This window comes from Engraulis encrasicolus, chromosome 6 (genome assembly GCF_034702125.1).
Source record: "Engraulis encrasicolus isolate BLACKSEA-1 chromosome 6, IST_EnEncr_1.0, whole genome shotgun sequence".
NCBI classification, from domain to species: Eukaryota; Metazoa; Chordata; class Actinopteri; order Clupeiformes; family Engraulidae; genus Engraulis; species Engraulis encrasicolus.
This window is the reverse complement of record NC_085862.1, coordinates 9,760,691-9,767,915: the sequence shown is the minus strand read 5'-3', so window position 1 is coordinate 9,767,915 and position 7,225 is coordinate 9,760,691. Positions and strand designations below refer to the sequence as shown.

The 7,225-nt window shown below is 42.7% G+C and overlaps 1 long non-coding RNA gene across 1 annotated transcript in view; it reads left to right on the top strand.

The window, feature by feature from the left end:
• Positions 1-2,238: 2,238 nt before the first annotated feature.
• Positions 2,239-7,225, top strand: part of LOC134450176 (uncharacterized) — a 12,764-nt gene continuing 7,777 nt past the window's right edge. Inside the window, exon 1 of the long non-coding RNA XR_010035031.1 lies at positions 2,239-2,565. This is a non-coding gene — a long non-coding RNA (uncharacterized LOC134450176). The remainder of the gene's footprint in view (positions 2,566-7,225) is intronic.

The following is a 7,225-nucleotide window of genomic DNA, read 5'->3' as shown; positions in this document are numbered from 1 at the left end:
TAAGCTTAACTAAATAGCATCAAGAACAATAACCGTTTTTCATCAAATGGATTTGTGTTTTTTTTTGACAGGCGACCAACACATCAGATTGAGTCGCATGAAAGTAGCTTCACTGTGTGGTGTGTTGGATGTGATGGTGGTGGGGCCCCCAACCCCAGATGAGAGGGAGGTTATCAATGTGTTTGAATTGTAACGTGAAATTGAAATGCCAGGAGAGTGATACAGTACATTTGCATGTAAAATGCATGTGTAGACAATAAGCCTACCAAGGAGGTCTGCATTGATCTACACCAGTGATTCTCAAACTTTTTCAGACCGAGGACCATTTTGTCCCCCTAAAAATGTTCAGGGACCACCTGACAACTGAATTGACAGTTGATGGGTGCTATTTCGACACTAATTTTGATGCAGATCATTTACTTTTTATTCAAAATTACAAGCCTGTCTTAGTGTGGTGAAGATATGACTTCAGACATGTTTGACTTTGTAATAATGTTACACATATAGTCTTCTGCTAGCTTGTCTTGGAAAAGTAGAAATCCCTTTGCGGACCACCTGAGCTCTGTCGCGGACCACCAGTGGTCCCCGGACCACACTTTGAGAATCACTGATCTACACTATCTACAGCATCACAAAGCATGGCAGCATAACAATTTTAATAAGCTACACATTTGTGCTGTCTTCCAAACCAATTTCATTTCTGGACTGGAAATAGTGGTGCATTTGTGAGTAGGAGAATGAGAAGGGGGCTATCTATGTGTTTGGAGGGACAGGGTGAGAGAAAGGGAGAAGAGCTGTCACGCTATTGAATTTCATAATATACAAAATAAAGTAAATGGCCTCACTTGTCTGCTGTGCATGGTTCTGTTACATGATTAATGTAGGCTATGTCATTCTGGTCTGGAAATTAATGTTTTTTTAAGCTTACAACAAGCAGGTAATTCATGTGGATGGAAGGAGATATGGCAGCTAAAATTGTTTTAAACATTGCACCAGTCTTACTTTACATTGCTTGTCAACCTAAGCAAGTATTATGATATCAGGTGGGTGTTAGTGAGTAGTGAGTAGGCTACTAACAGCTACTTTACTGGATTTCATTGCTTGGCATACTTGGCTAATGTTAGCATGCTAACTAGCGATTTCTCTGATCAAAAACAAAGCTCTTTTTCTCTCTAATTCCAAATAGTAACCTCATAACTATTAGGCTTTCCATAATCACAAACGGTTGCTGATTAAATCACATAGTTCCAAAACACCCTCTGAAACTCCTACATCATACAATGAGTGGTTTAATGAGAACATAATAATCTCCATCCAGCAGAGCAGCACTACTGTTTGCGCTTGCCCCCTCTGTCTCTCGAGTGAGTCTCCAAATTCAAAATAGACCGCACGCTGTCACTCGTCCCGCCCCTTTCTCAGAACTGTCTGTTTATTGGTTCACAGACTTCCCAGAGACAGTTGGAAGAGATATTACTATTGGCTGAGGGGCGCTTTGCCGTGAGGAGCGCTTTCGCCACTCTTTGTTGATTGCGACTTCATAAAAAAACTTCATATCGCAAAATTACGCATAGGAGAGCGCCATTTCGGCGCCCCTTCTTCACATGGCGCTCTAGGCGACCGCCTAGCCGGCCTATGCTAAAAACCGGCCCTGTGCGTAACACATAAACCGCGTCCGTTTCCAAGGAAACAAAACGCTATCTTTAGAAAAGTAATTCCGCACTTAAAGTGGGCTACCTTCGGATTGGTAGATGCTAGGAAAATACCGCTTTCAGTTATGGAAAGCTGAGGTTCTCAGCTTTTAAACAAGTCCCATGGTGTGTCTTTAGGTATAATTAAAAATATTCTGTGTCAGATCGAAAAAATGAAGTTTTGAATGGGTTTCAATGGCTCCAAGCCCAGGTTGTCCACCAGCAGCGGTAGATCACCACCAGGGGGCAGCACTATGACGTCAGCTGCAACCCAAGAATTTCCCCCTTACTGTGGCTAGTTTGGATGAGATGACTTGACCCTAGCTAGCATAACATAAATGGCAGCTAGCTCTACACTATTTCGGGCATTCGTTAACAATCAGTGTTCAGATAACTAGCGCAAACGTGCCGAGATATCTTGTTTATTATAAAAATAAACGCTTGTGTTGTGCCATGGCTTATATGGTGATGACGTTTGAGATTGTAAATTTACGGGTCACAGATGTGTCTATGGTAAGGCCGACCTGACGAGATAGCTGCCTACTGAGGTTTGATTGGATATGGACATTGTTTATTTCAGAAGGAAAATGTTTGGAGTGGAATTGTTTGGAAGACAATCTTGGGACAATTTTGCTCTTTGGGTCTTTGTGCCAACCATGCCAGCTATCGTAGGGTGCTCTGGGAACTTCTTAGATCTGTTTACTGTATGTACACTTACTGAAATAAGCATTTTGTTTACATAAAATCCCTTGTCATTTCACCACTAGGTTTGAAACCCAGACAGCACGAAGCATCTTGCCGACGTCAAAATCAGATCAACAGACAGGGACATCAGCCTTCTCTTGGGAATAGGCCAGATATGCCATAACAAGAAATGGTAAGTCTATCACTACATAAGATAGTGATAGAGGGGAAAGTAAGCAGTCTACCTGCAGCCTTGACGCGATCCCCACATATCTGCTAAAAAACGTACTTGGTTGCTTAGCAGCACCTTTACTGCAAATTGTTAACACCTCTATGCTTACAGGCATTTTTCCAAGCTCATTCAAAACAGCCATGGTAAAGCCACTCCTAAAAAAGACAAATTTAGATCAGAATTCTTTAAACAACTACAGACCTATATCAAACCTCCCCTTTATAAGCAAGGTACTAGAAAAAGTTGTATTTAAACAGCTTAATCAACATCTGGCTGGGAATGATATCTTGGAAAAATTCCAATCAGGCTTTAGAGCCAACCATAGCACCGAAACAGCACTAACCAAAATAATAAGTGATCTTAGGCTCAACACTGCCGCAAACAAAGTTTCAGCACTTATCCTCCTCGACCTCAGTGCCGCCTTTGACACGATAGACCACAACATACTAATTGACCGCCTTGAATCTTGGGTAGGCTTGTCCGGTCACGTCTTAGAGTGGTTCAAAACATATATTACAGGAAGACAGTTTTTTGTCACCATCGGAGAATACGTCTCCAACAAGTATGATGTGCCTTTTGGAGTTGCTCAGGGTAGTTGCTTGGGCCCTCTCCTCTTCTCTCTCTATATGTTGCCCCTGGGCTCCATCATCAGAGAGCACAATGTTGATTTTCATAGCTATGCCGATGACACTCAACTATATATCTCTGTCGAGCCTAGCCAAACCACTGCCATTCATGCCTTGACTAAATGCATGTCTGCCATTACAGATTGGATGAACAGTAACTTCCTAAAATTAAATGAAGATAAAACTGAAGTGTTGCTCATTGGGCCTAAGAAAAAACGTGCAAAACTCCACTCAAGCCTAGGTGACCTAAGCATACACATTAAAGATAAGGTTACTAGCCTAGGTGTGGTCATAGACTCGGATTTGAGCTTTGAGCCTCACATCAACAAGATAACAAAATCTGCTTTTTTCCATCTTAGAAATGTCAACAAAGTGCGCGGCTTGGCCCCCCGACAAGACGCTGAGAAACTTATTCATGCCTTTGTCACCAGTAGGATAGACTACTGCAATGCTCTTTTCTCCGGTCTCCCAAAAAAATTAATTGACAAATTGCAACTCATTCAAAATTCTGCGGCAAGAATCCTAACAAGAACCAGAATGAGAGAGCACATCTCTCCTGTCTTGGCAGACCTGCACTGGTTACCTGTCTCATACAGAATCGACTTTAAGATTCTGCTCACAGTATTTAAAGCATTAAATGGACTTGCCCCTAGCTATATCTCAGACATGCTCTCTTTTTATGCCCCTGCTCGAGCTCTCAGGTCCACTGATGCCAAGCTGCTAAGGACCCCCACCCCCCCGCAGAAGAAGATCGGCGACGCCGCGTTTGCCTGCTATGCGCCCAAGAGATGGAACGCCCTCCCCATCGAGATCCGATCAGCCACCTCCGTCGACTCCTTTAAGAAGCAGCTGAAGACCCACCTCTTCATCCTTGCCAACTCCTAGCTGCCAAGGCGTCATAGTGTCCCAGCCGCCGCAGCGCCCTTACTACTCGCAATCCAGCCCTGGCAGGGGGCTCCCCTAGGTGGCCGCTGGTCTCTGCCTGAGGTTTCTTCCTGACTACAGGGGGTCTTTTTTCTCAGACCTCACTGAGCTTTTTTTTCCCCCTCACAAACTATGAATCAAGCGAAAGGGAGTTTTTCCTCACCCCTGATGCCACCAGGGGCCGCACCTGAGCGCCCAATCTCTGTGTGACTATCTATGACTTATGATAGGCCCAGCCACTATGGACCTTACACATCTAAGAATCCTGGTCCTAACCTACGTTGACCTTATGACTACATTCTCTGTCTATCTCTTCTTCCTCTGCCTTCCTGCTTTTTCTGCCTCTCCTCTATACCTCTCCTTTTAAATCTATCTCTAACAATGTTTTTTCCCATTTGTTAAGCACTTTGAGTTACATGCCTTGTATGACACAGTGCTATACAAATACAATTATTATTATTATTATTATTATTAAGGTCCATAACAAAATACTCCTAATTAAATCTTAAATGTGACCTGGTGGCATTATTGCGTGAATGCTTATGTTGCACACTTAAAGGTCCCCTATTATGCTATTTAGAATAACTTTCATTGTTAATATTTTGCTTTACTGTGGTTAGTGGAGTTAATTTTGAATGATCACTTGTTTTCATGTCCATTATTTTTTATCATTGTGTACATGCACCCTACGCCGCCTGTTTGAAACGCGTGGAAGTGCAGAATGTTAGACCCTTCAACATTCTGAAATCTCGACGCAGCATGGAGCGTTTCATCAAGCATTCTATTACTAATATTACGTCAGCAGCACAGCTGTTTTTGACCTGGAATCCAACCCTGTAGCCTATGTCTAAAGTTGACAGCCAAATAGTTCACCCAATGTCCACAATTAATCTAAAAAGGACGCATCATAAGTCCCACGTTGTTATTTGTGCACCTTGCTGTGTCATTTGCTGAAACCCAGTCCCTATCCAATGCGAGTCTTCCGTGCATGGGCTTCAGTTTGATTTCAAAATCACTTGGGACAATTAGTCTAGCATAAATCTGAGATAGGTTTGAAAGTGCTGGGTAGGCCTACAGGCTATTGCTTCCGATTTGAGGTTTCATGAAATAATACGCATATTGCATATGATGCGTAATAACGCGATTGTGACCATATTAAAAAAAAAAAAAAAACTAATAGCCATCTGCGCTGTCTTGTTTATTTCTGATATCCTGCGCTGAAGAATCTTTATCTCAAACATTATTAACGCAACAGTAGGGGCCTGATTGGTTAACCCGCTGTCTAGCCTTGCATACTGTAGCCCTTTTACTGCTCGCAAACAGACAAGTGTCGCGCTGGTCTAGGTGGGAGAAGTCTAGATCTGCTGTTGACAGGTGGAAATTTGAAGACACAAAGAATGTTCTGGGATTGAAATCAGATCACATTCCCTTGTTAATGACAAGTTAACCTTCGCAAAATAGGCTATCCAATAAGCTAATCATCTGCAATTGCTGTACACAGTTCAAAGGATAGGCCTATCAGCGAAGTTGTGGACATTTTCTTCGCTCCCGCGGCAGCCCCCATCTGGCTGTCAAAGACGCAGTCCGAAATTGAAAGAGTGCGCCCAGTAAGACAAGGGCACGACTTGTCGGACTCAAACCTATCAATTCAACGTCTGTCAGTGATATCGTGACACCCTATTTGTGATATGAACTCCGTGTTCAAATTCGTCCTGTGGTCTATTTGCAAGCCAGACTGAATAGGCTACTGAGCGCACGCGTTGTTGGCTTTTAAAAATGAGTTCCTGTTTGCTCGTTGTCTGTAGGCCTAATGCACAATGGTGATAGGCTATGCTTCATAAAAATACATTTCAGAGTATTTTCAGGTGCATGGTTTCATTTTAGTAACTGCATTTCTATTTAGTCCCCGGCAGAAATGATGCGCCCACTGGATTGGAAGCGCAATGGGCAGTCCTCGATGGATTGGTTTCATACTGGGTCTTATAATAACGCCTAGGCATAGTCTCGGTTTCGTGGTTTTTTTGTTCGCATTTATCGACAGGACATGATTTTTTTATATAACAATAGGCCCTATCCGTTTCAGTTTCATTATTTTTGGCATGCCGCCCGACGACTCGACCAGTTTTAAACGACGTCAAGCCAATATCCACGTTGCTCTTGCAGATATGATGAACAAAACTGCGTTGCATTTTAATTACTGAATTGTAGCCTACGCATAGCCTATACTAACTGGCTAATCCTTGCCAACATTGCTGATGCAAACGGCCAGGGCCGGTTCTGGCTTATTTGGTGCCCTAGGCGAGTTTGATTTCTGGCGCCCCCCCCCCCGACCCCCCCACCCCCTACCTTTGAAAGAAAAAAAAAATCTTTCTTATACCTCACAGAACACAAGACTAATATCCTTAGTAAGCTTAACTAAATAGCATCAAGAACAATAACCGTTTTTCATCAAATGGATTTGTGTTTTTTTTTGACAGGCGACCAACACATCAGATTGAGTCGCATGAAAGTAGCTTCACTGTGTGGTGTGTTGGATGTGATGGTGGTGGGGCCCCCAACCCCAGATGAGAGGGAGGTTATCAATGTGTTTGAATTGTAACGTGAAATTGAAATGCCAGGAGAGTGATACAGTACATTTGCATGTAAAATGCATGTGTAGACAATAAGCCTACCAAGGAGGTCTGCATTGATCTACACTATCTACAGCATCACAAAGCATGGCAGCATAACAATTTTAATAAGCTACACATTTGTGCTGTCTTCCAAACCAATTTCATTTCTGGACTGGAAATAGTGGTGCATTTGTGAGTAGGAGAATGAGAAGGGGGCTATCTATGTGTTTGGAGGGACAGGGTGAGAGAAAGGGAGAAGAGCTGTCACGCTATTGAATTTCATAATATACAAAATAAAGTAAATGGCCTCACTTGTCTGCTGTGCATGGTTCTGTTACATGATTAATGTAGGCTATGTCATTCTGGTCTGGAAATTAATGTTTTTTTAAGCTTACAACAAGCAGGTAATTCATGTGGATGGAAGGAGATATGGCAGCTAAAATTGTTTTAAACATTGCA